At 36.0% G+C, this 11,625-nt stretch overlaps 1 long non-coding RNA gene across 3 annotated transcripts; it reads right to left on the reverse strand.

The window, feature by feature from the left end:
- Positions 1-5,631: 5,631 nt before the first annotated feature.
- Positions 5,632-11,625, reverse strand: LOC100796747 (uncharacterized). 3 transcript variants are annotated; one of them, XR_005887395.1, is made up of 6 exons: positions 11,234-11,623; positions 9,847-10,905; positions 9,449-9,726; positions 8,509-9,285; positions 7,305-8,391; positions 5,632-7,224 (listed from the first exon to the last, which is right to left on the reverse strand). It is a non-coding gene; the product is annotated as an uncharacterized lncRNA (long non-coding RNA). The 3 variants fall into 3 exon arrangements; XR_005887396.1 differs by having other exon boundaries at positions 7,209-8,423; positions 11,234-11,625; XR_005887394.1 differs by having other exon boundaries at positions 7,209-8,391; positions 11,234-11,624.

Genomic DNA, 11,625 nt, shown 5'->3' on the forward strand with positions numbered 1-11,625 from the left:
TCCTCATTTCAAGCTTGTAGGATTATGGGGTATCCATCACATGTGGTACTAGGTGGCGGTCGGGTGATGGTGCAAGACAATTCTCCACATCCACAAATCACACATAAACCCACCATCCCCTGTTGTCCACCTCCAACTGAGCTCCTGTACTCCCACGTAGCCCTTATCCTCGTTCCTCTCAACGCCGGGTCCCCATCAATCCTCTCAAGCTTCCACAATATCCAAGTAATTCATCATCCAATCGTCATGAACTAACACAGCCAAGAAAACAGGGCAGAGGCAGAAAACTCTGCCCAAAACACAAACCAAAATCACAGCTTTCCTTACTTAAAGACCCCAGTAACATTTCCTTCGTTCCAATTCGTTCACCGTTGGATCGACTCGAAAATTTTACTGGAAGTCCCTAGTGTATAAGTCTACATTTTGACCGTTGGGATCTGCTACAAAATGTCCAGAACCCAATATATACTACCCTTTCCACAACCAGCCATACACAAGCATTTTCTGCACAAAGCCAAAATTCTGATGCACCTATTTGACAGCAAAATTCTGCATAAAGTGCAGATTTTCGAAATCACACTTTCCCACATCCAATTTTGCCCAAATTGAATCCTACAAGTCCTACATCATGTATAAATCATGTCTAAACCAAGTACAAGCTTCAGACCAAAGCAACTCAAAATCTAGGCATCTAAAACCCCTCAATTTAGTGGATTTTCAAGGTTTGAGAAGTGAAAATGAGAATGGGGTAAATTTGGAGCAAACTCTCACCTCAAAAAAGTCTATATCATCAATCTAAACTTGCTCAAACTGGTTTTACGAAGAAAACTCTACCGAATCAAAATTTGACTCCTCAACACCCAATTTTTACCCTAGAAATGGCTCTTGCCTTTACTTTGGTCATTTGTTTTTCTCTCTTGCACTGCCCAAGCTTTCTCATAAGTCCTAGATGACATTTCAAACTAGGATTTACTCACTTTAACCTCTATTTACCACTGAATCCCATTTTAGCCTTCCAACTCTCAAAGCCTCACTCTTTTTCTACTCATAACACTACATTCTCACTTTCTAACCCTAGGTTAACTCTACCCTTCATCCCTAGCAATTTTCCATCAGCAATTTCAGCACATAAACATCACAAGCATCATCATACAAACCCTAAAACAGAATGGGTAAGCTTGACTCACACCAAACATGGCAAGTTCAACATGCTTTCAACAATTTCTTGACAAATAACTATCATGAAGCAGAAACCTAGCAAAACTACCCATCATATCTCCCAAAACCCAATACCCACGAAAATCAAGTGAGAAAGAAATCTACTCAAACCTGAAATTTTGAAGTCCCACACGTAGAGATGCGCTTCACGACTCCGAAAATGCCTTCCTTTCGCGATTTGGAGCAGAAATGGCTACCAAAGGTTGGAGCTTTGTTGGAGCTTCAATGGTGGAGGAAGAAGAAGAGAATGGCAACGTGAGAGAGAGAGGGAGAAAGGCTTCTGAAATTTTGGGGCTGAGTAAGGAGAGAGAGTGTTGCTTTTTGGTTTAAAAAAAAGGCTTTTCTCTTTTCTTATTATTTTATTTTTCAAAAGCACTTGCCACTTGTCCCATTTTGAGTGGAACAAAAAGGGCCCACCTTTTTCTCTTGATGTGACTCATGCTTAGCCACATGAAGAGAAAAATCTGACCTTTTGGAACGCTAAAATCCTGCCCCAGTTTGTGTGTCGTTTCTCTGGTTCCAGTCCCTCGCGTTTCTCTGCACCCGTCGGGGCCAATTTTCGAAAGTAGACAATATATATATATATATATATATCAAAACGCTCAGAATGAAACCCCGAGCGTGGTTCAGAAGTTGGTTTTGTTAAATTTGAAGTTGCACGCAAAACAATGATTTTTTTAGACTAATTAATGGAGAATTAACCTATAACCATCCAGTTATGGATTTCTCTTCCTTAATTAGCCTAATCCACGTATCTTTCCCCCAAAATACCTACTCCTACCAGGAATATATATATATATACATATATACATACACTGAATAATACTTATATATATATATATATATATATATATATATATATATATATATATATATATATATATAGCCATTCAAATGCACCGTTTACAAAAATTCCGGGTAGAAATTTCCAGGATGTCACAGCATCTACTGTAGAGCTTCTCCAAAGGGCATGGTAATTTCTAGCTTCTTGAAAATATCCAGAAATCTAGCTAGATGTGTTTCTTTGTCTTTCCTAGAAGATACCAAAGGATATGGTACTTCTCTCCCTTCAGCTGAAGATGCTCCTTTCTTTTTCTCTCTAGCACACTCACTCTTGCTTTTTGTCTTCTCTTCTTTTCTCTCTTTTTCTTTTTCATTTCTCTCATTTTTTTCATTTTCTTTTTCATTTTTTTCATTTTCTTCTTCCTTTTCTTTTTCCTTCTTTTCTTTTTCATCTATTTCTTTTTCACTCAAAATTATTGGTATTTCTCTCATCTGTTCATCCTCTTCTTCTTCTTCTTCTTCTTCCTTTATAAGTTCACAAAAGGGTTTCACTGGTTCAGGTGTTGGTTCAATTACTAGCTGTTGTTTGTCATCCTCCACCATTTTCTCTTTCTTCTTTTCTTCCTCCATGGTTACCTTCCTTCCTCGGGTCATCATAGCCTTGCATTCTTCTCTTGGATTCTTCTCAGTGTTAGCTCCAAAAGTACTAGAAGATTTTTTTGCAAGTTGTTTGGCTAGCTCCCTACCTGGACCTCTAGATTTTTTATGGCTGACTTTGTGCTCTTATGATTAGTCAATGACACATGCATAAACTGACCAAGGATTTCTTCCAGCTTTGTTGTTCTCTTATATAAGCTAGGCCCTTGTTGTTGTGGCCTGTTAGGTGGCCCACCCTGGTCTTTATTGAACTGATTACCAGGGTAAGTTCTCCATTGATTATGTTGCTGGTAAGGTTGGCCATGTTGCAATCCAGAAAATCCATCGGCATTAAAATTTTGTCTAGGCTGGTTTCCCATGTAATTAACTTCATGAGATGTTTTTTCAGTGGGAATACACAAGCCTGACCCATGAGCTCCACCACAAAGTGTGCAACTTACTTAATTTTCAGTTAAAGCTTCAAGTTGCTTGGACAACAACTTATTTTGGGCCAACAAGGCATCTTGTGATGAAAGCTCCAATAAACTCTTCTTGGTAGGAATATGAACTCTATCATGCAAAATTGCGTGGTCACTGGCAGCCATATTTTCAATTAAGTCCATGGCTTCTTTAGGTGTCTTCAACTTAATTTTTCCTCCTACAGAAGCATCGAGTAACTGCTTTGACTGCGGTCGTAACCCATCAATGAAGATGTTCAACTGTATAGGCTCTGAAAAACCATGAGTGGGAGTTTTCCACAACAAGCTACAGAATCTTTCTAATGCCTCACTCAAAGATTCATCGGGAAATTGATGGAATGAAGAAATTACAACTTTTCCCTCTGCAATTTTAGACTCTGGGAAATATTTTTTTAGAAACTTCTCAACAACCTCATCCCAGGTCTTTAAACTATTGCCCTTGAATGAATGCAACCATCTCTTGGCCTCCCCAGATAAAGAAAATGAAAACTGACCGAGCCTAATAGCATCTTTAGGTACACCGGCAAGCTTGACAGTATTACAAATCTCAATATACGTTGCCAAGTGTGAGTATGGATCTTCATTTGGTATACCATGAAACAAATTGCTCTGTATTAGTTGTATCAATGAAGGTGGGTAAGTTAAGTTTTGTGCCTGAACCTCTGGCTGCGCAACACTTGAGAAATATTGCGGCACCGAAGTACTTAAGTAATCTTCCAAGGTCACTTGTCGAGGTTGCTCTTCAGCCATGACTTCGGCTTCAATTTCTGATGTTTGAGATTCCCTGGATGTAGGTGAATTAGAAGATGATGACTCAGAAAAGTGAGCCTCTTCAAGGATTGATGCTAATGTTCTGTCGTGCAAAAGCTTTGTTTTTCTCTTTGCATTGTTTCTTCTAAAGGTGGCTTCAATTTCTAAATCCACTGGAACCAATTCACCTGCAGAAGATCTACGCATGCAAACACTAACAGGAACAACAGTTAACCAATTCAAGAATAAAATAAATTCTGAACTAAACAAATATTAACAAAAACAAAAATTAATAAATAAAAGAATAATGAATTAATGCCTTCAAACTGAACTAAACTTTCCAAATGGAAAAAGTTCCCCGGCAATGGCGCCAAAATTTACTTGTTCGACCAGAATACTTGTTTACTCCCTCTTCCAAATTGGTATTACTTGTTTTATATGGGAGTGGTCTTATCGGCAAGCGCACCGGGTCACCAAGTAAAATAATTAAAACAAAATGAACCGAGTATCGAACACAGGGAACTTGTTCATTTAGCAATGTTTTGTTAAGTAAGCAGACGTTTGCAAACAGAAATTAATGATTGTGAAATAAAGCAAAAGTATGTTCTATCCTAAGTAAAAGCAATAAACGAGAACAAGTAAGTGTGAAAACAGATATCTAAAGGCGTTGGGTCCTCCTACTGAGTAAGTTGATGCAATTAAAGATGTTTTTCTAATTAAAGATGTTCTTGTGTTCTATGCTGAGGACAAAAATACCAAACACTGATTCCTCCAGAGTTTGGACTAATTTAATCAAGCTTCGTTTGCAAATCCCTCTTGTTGAACTTAGCCTAATTTAAACAGCATTATACTCACAACATAATAAAGAAAACTAAAACCATGCACACTATCCCTAGCAATGTAGTTATTCAATCCCTGCTCTATCAAGTTCTAAGGAAACAATACATTTCCCAATGCTAAAGTCCCTAACAGCACACACAAATGGGTGATCAAGCCACAAGCATGCATACAATAAGCATAGATAGAAGCAGTGAACACATAAAACAACCTTAATTAGATATGAAAAAGAGTTTACATCAACTACTCAATAAGAATCCCCAACTAAGGGTTTTAGCCTTTCATGGCAAGGAAACTCCTTTTACACTGAAGAAGAGGAATCAAGAGAAATTGCTTGTTTACAAAGGAGTGGGGATGTCTCCTCCACCTCTAGGAATCTCACAATCACTCAAAAACTCACTAATCTCCCTAAAAGATGAAAACTTGGCCCCTTGTTCTGCTCTATGCTCTTTGAAATTCACACTCTTCAGGCCTCTGAGTAGCGAAAAGTTCTCTTTTTGGCTCTAGTCCCTTAATTCTGTGCAAATTAGGCTTAAAAAAGGCTTCATGATCTCGATGTCGTGCTTAGAGCCATTCTCGCGCTTAGCGCAAGTAAGTGAATTTGAGTTTAGCGTCAATCTCGCGCTAAGCCTGAAAAGCGACAGACGACTCGCTTAGCGCAACATGTGTCTTTCCAGATTCCCCTTTACTTGCAAGCGCGCTGGTGCTGGGCTTAGCCGTTGATGCACGCTAAGCGCATTGATCTCGCTTAGCGCAATGACTCCTTTGACACTTCTTCAAAATAGCTCCTTTTTGCCTGAAATTAAAGAAAATTTAACATTAATTCCATGGAAAGAGGCTTCTACTAAGCAGAGATCAAAACAAAGCAATTTTATTTATAATCCTATCAAAAAGAACCATAAATTGAGAGATTTATATATATTTTGGAAAACTTTTCTATACAAAAGTTAGTCGTAAACGACGACTAACACTTTTACTTTACATTTAAGTCACCTAAACCTTAGTGATAAAAATCCAATTCACAATATACATGCCTTTATCTTTTTGCTTGAAACTCTATAACACCACTGAAGACACCACCATGGGTTTATAAGACTACGTACGACTGCTTCTTATGCTAAAATTGTTGTTTCTGCAGCTTTTCCTAGGCTAACGGAAAGATGTTTGAGATTGCTTGCCTAACCGCACAAACCTTTTAATACAATCAAACAAGAAAACGTGCTGCTGAGTAAATTCAATTCCTCGTTTGTGATTAGTATGATTAGTATAATCCATAAGTTCATTTCTTCACAAACACTCTTGTATTCAAGTTTTCAAATATAAATAATATATTGCTATTTGCCCACTTCTATATCAAAATTTGTTTCAATTGTTTATTATATTTTTTATTCCTAAATTATTAACAGATTTCTACTTATAGTCTCCATTTTTAATTAACAGTGTTAACTAATAATGTCAAAAAAATTACATGTGAATATCAATTTCTTGATGATGTAACAAGTCATTGACTTGTTAATATTGTTATTACTTTGTGATTGATTAATGTTGTTACTTGAATGAGTTGACTAAAATGGAAAAATAAGTTCTGAGACTTCAACCAAAAAGATGTAATGACTTCAACCAAAACAATTTCTAGATAAGAATTTTAATCAGATTGTATCTATCAAGTGATTAAAAATTAAAACAAAGATGTAATGACTCTTTAAGCATCAGAGATTTTTTCTTGCTTCGTCAGCTAAATCTTTTTCTTTAAGTATCGGAGACTTCCCAATCATTAGATTTTGTGGGATTGTTAGATTCAAGTTGTCATACATGATTGAGATATTATACAACTCCGCACTAACATAGAAACATGTAAAGATCCAAACAAGTCTTTCAAAAGACCAGAAGTAACGTAATTATAAGATATGCTGATAAACAGCCGATTGTTGATAACTTTAGTTAGATTCTCTTATTTCAGACTAATTGGATAAAGCTGGAAAAATCTAGATCAGAATGTATTATTTAGAGATTAAGATTTGAAACGATAAAACAAAGATTGAACTCTATAAGTATGAGAAATCTGTTCCTTACTTTTTCTTAGTCAAATCTTTTTCTGAAGTTTTGGAAACTTCCCGTTTATCAGACTGAGTGATATGAAAAAAATTAAAAAAAAAAGAAGTTATCTCCATGTTGTCATGCATGATTGAGATATTATACAAGTCTGCACCCTGCACTAACATGTAAAGATCCAAAAAAAAGTTTTTGACAAAACAAAACAAGGAATAAGAGTAATGTAAGGAAAATACAAAACAAGGAATAGTGTGTAAATTTAAGTGCGGTCCGAGGTATGAGGACACATCCTAGTGACTGAAGAGGGGTATGTGAATTTACATGCTGTAAACATGGGTAGAGACAAGCCTCTCCAGCAACATAAGGGAGAGCATTGGGGCGCTGTCGCTTCCTTTTTTTCTGTTCTTTTTCTTAAAGAATAAACATCTTTGATGTTAGAGGACAGGAGAATAACTGTCTAGATCAAAATCTGAAATAGATTCAATTTGTGTTAGTGCATAAGACATGACAGAAGGAAATGATATAGTGACTGCATCAAAATATTTTTACTCGCTTCTTTTCTTCTTAGGCAGAAATCTAGTTTGTTAGCTTGACTTCTTGATTCTTAGATTGCCTGACATGAGGGTTTTTCTTTTCTTCTTTTTGTACTGTCAAGAAAGTGTAATATGACATGAGTAAACATGATTATTATTATTATAAGTCCAAATATGGATTCGGATACACTAAAAAAGTAGCAGTTATAAAAATCCATTTTTTGTATTTGTTACAAATATACCAGAAATTGCATCATCCTCTGAAACATTACAACTACCAAAAGAAAAGTATCTTTTGCCAACCAACACCAGCATCCTAGAACAACCGAAAACATTATTTAAAATTTGCATCCCTGATTCTTTAGTTGAGTCATCAACAACTAAAAATGAAAGTCTTACCATTTCTCCTTTGCTTGTAGCTTGCATAATTTCTGATGATATATTTGCAGCAACTTGATTGAGTTTTCCAGGGAGGGTTTGGCAGCATCTTTTCTTCCTTCTGCTGAGATTCTTCCTTTGCTTCTTTTTCCTTGATTTTTTCCTTCATTTTGTTCAATTGCCAAAAACTTGTGCTTCTAAGCTGACAAATTTCCGCTATGCATCATAGTTAAGTTTGATAGTTCAAGATCCTGTTTATATACCCAATGATACCCGTATTTCTTCACCTCAACATGAAAACCTGGCTAGTAGCTAATTATTTTAAATTCCTGTTTCATGCTACCGAGGTTAGATGTGCCCTGCAGATGATATTCTTCAATGAATAGTCTTTGACTGAGAAAGAATAGCCACATGTGTTCTGATTCGTCTGAAACTAGTTCTAGATCTCCATAAAAATCCACCGCCATATCAACAATAAAAGGATACCTTCCTTTTGTTTTGAAGGACTCATAGCTAAAACTGTTTCATGATGTACCACAAATATAACACAGCACGCCGATCCAATCATTGTCATCCATAACGGGTGATGCGTCTATGCTTATTAAACTGCCCAAATGTTGATTGTTGAACCACCTTGGTATTTCATTTCCAAGAGTAACACTTTAAATTCTTGCAAATTCCATTAGAGGGTAATCAAAATTTTTGTACTGGTGATGCTCCATGTACTGCAGACACAGCTGTATGTTAGTTCCTAATTCTGACAAAAAAAAAAAAAAAAAGATGAGAGAAATAGATAGAACTTAGGAGGAGAGATGGGAGGAGGAAGGAAGGAGCATGCACACCTGAATAATTTGTATCATCCATGAAAAACCCATGTTTGAGCAGCGTTCCCTCTCAACCAATTTTGAGCAGTTGAAAATGTATAATCCTGCATCTCTTCCACTAGATAGATATTTTATCCATGGCAGCATGTAAGTAGGTGATGGGAAGTCAAATCATGAAGGGAGCTCAGGCAAATGTTTCAACTGCTTGCAGTGTTGTAAGTTTAAATGGAACAGTTTGGAAAGCTCCTTGAGGTTGGGCAGTATAGAAAAATTGTTTCCACTTAAATCTAGGCTTTCTAAGCAACATAAATTTCCGATAGCATCAGGGATTTGAAGTAAATTACAGAAACTTAGATCAAGTTTGCAGATACATGGGAAAATTGGCGAGGAAGGCAATAAATAGCTAACTCAACTTTTATGTTCTCTGGAGTAGGAAGGTGTTGATTGGGGATAAAAAGGAGCTTTACCTATATAAATCTTCATCAAATGTTCTACATCCCTAGGTTCATTCAATAACTGGTTATTATACAGTTTTGAACAGCCGTAAAGAAACAAATATTCAAGAGAATTGAGGCCAAATATGATAATGTGGTAACTTGGTAAGACTTTTGCAGTCTTTGAAATTCACAAAAATAAGCTTTCTTAGAAGACCAATGGATGGATCAATCTGCCTAAGTTGTATACGTCCTTGGAGATCTAGCCACTCAAGATTTAGGGCCTCCCCAATATCTGGCATCTCAATTGGATTTTTGGAATGAGAGAATCAAATGTCTCAAATTGTGTAGACTGTAGAGGCTGCAATGAATGTCCAATAGTAGGAGACAAAGTTAATAATGACATGCGGGGTTTCTTTTGTCTCTTTAATTAATTAAAAAAAGGAAACAGCACAAGAAAGTTTGGTTTTTATTTGTGCATCTAAAGAAAAACAAAATAGATAAAGAATAAAAATTTACATTACCTTCATGCCTTCCCATAGTTGTTTGATGTTGCTATTAGGCAAAAGCAACCTAACAGGATTGTCCAGCTCAAAACTAGGTGGCAAACACTCAAAAGGATATTCATTCCAAGTAAGATATCCTAATTCATTGGAAAGATTACCAAGTCTTCCTGAAAAATTCATTTTTTCAAGTACGAGCAACTTAAGGTGAATCATTTTTGATAGAGCATCTGCCCTTATTGTTGTTTGAGGAAAGTTGCTTTATTTTTAATAACCATGGCTTCAAGATAATCTGCTGCCTACAAAATTGCAAAGGGGAAAGAAAATGTTAGATCTTTTGAAGTATTTACCCCAATTCTAGAAAAATGGTAACTAGGATTTTATAATCAAAAACTATTTTACCATATTGTCTAACATACCTTTGTGGAGATCTTTTTGAAATCCCATAATCTACTCCATTTTCTTGGCTTCTTAGGTGATTTTTCTCGAACAATATACCTGCCTAAATCTCTCAACAAGTCACGCATATGAATCAATTCATATTTAATGGTTATGAGTGATCTATCAATTAGAACTTGAAGGCCATATTTAGGATGAAATCCACGAAAATCAATAACTTTCATCAAATATTGCACAGGGTATATGTAGAATAAGCAAGCAAGCAATATCCAAAAATATTCCCTTCTCGGTATCCTCCAACTCATCAAAACTTATTTGCAGTACATCCATAATATTTTTTAGCAAAACATCTCAACCAAACAAAGATGAGCCCAATACTTCATTGCTAAGGGATGGCCTTGGGCATGTGATAGTATGTCATAAGCCAACTTTTTATAATCGGTCATAACATAATTACTTTTGAAAGCATTTCTGCAAACCAACTGAACAGCATGTTCGTGATCCAATGCTTGGACTTGGTAAACATCATCTACTCCATGTCTCATCAATATATGCTTATCCCTAGAAATTATGATGATTCTGCCCCCTTCACCTAGGCATTCACGTAACAAAGTATCTCTACTCCTTGGAAACATCTTTAGGAGTCCAACTTGATCAACATTATCAAGAACTATCAATTCCCTTGCTAGCATAGCCTAGTCAATAACAAACATGTTCCCTTAAATAGATGGTAAATCTCTAAACTTTTTTCATTCTGAGATTGACAAGGTAATTGTTTTTGTAAACCTGATACACTAGAATTCTGATCAATTTTGCTTACATCATCAATGAAACAACGAAAATCATATTAATGAGAGATTTCTACATAAAAACCATGACCAAGAGTTGTTTTTCCTATTCCACCTATCCCACTCATCCCCACAACTTGAATGTCATTAACGGACCCCAAACGTAAAAGCTTTGCTAATTCTTTAACACAAGATTCCATCCCAACCAGATCATCATTTGGAAGACTTGAAAATTTGTGACCCAGTATATTTGTTATCTTTTCAAGATCTTCAATCTCTGCATATTGTAGCCTATATGAACATTTATAGAAAATGAAGAATGTCAAATAATCACCCAACTCAAGAGAACCAAAATAAATGTACATGCATATAAAGAAGATAAGAACAGAGTACTTTTTCCCCTTTTAAATACTATTTGCATTAAATATGTATAAATTTCCCACCCAATTTACATGTTAGATTTTCAACCAACCTCTCTCAAGTTTTAAAAAGGGGTAATAAATTGGAGGAAACTACGAGTAAGAAAGGATGAAATACATGCACATAATGATATGACTAAGCGCATATATATGTAATATAACAAATTAAGATACATAATCAAATGAGAGATGTTACTTACTTTTTTCGGATAGTTGAGAAAGCATAGTTGTTTGAAAACACCACAATGAAGAAAAGGCGAGACCCTTGAATGGCTTGGATCAGCTCTGGCGCTATGGATTCGCCTTTCTTGAGATCTTTACCATCTTTGAATGCATCAATGGTGCCTTTTCTACTAAGAGCTTGAAAAAGAAAACCAGTGAAGCTATTGCGTGTGTCTTCACCGCGGAAGCAGCAATGAATTGTGGTCTTGGAAGCCATGCAATTAGCAAAAGTGGAAGCAAACTTGATCAGAAATCAGAATGATGTGTGGGTGAGAATCACGAGGATAAGGTTTTGGATAGAAATGGAATCCTTATATTAAAGACCCTGTTTGTGGTTTAGTCGTTTTTTCTTTGCAACTTCTCCGCTTTC

This window comes from Glycine max, chromosome 12, assembly GCF_000004515.6.
Source record: "Glycine max cultivar Williams 82 chromosome 12, Glycine_max_v4.0, whole genome shotgun sequence".
NCBI lineage: Eukaryota > Viridiplantae > Streptophyta > Magnoliopsida > Fabales > Fabaceae > Glycine > Glycine max.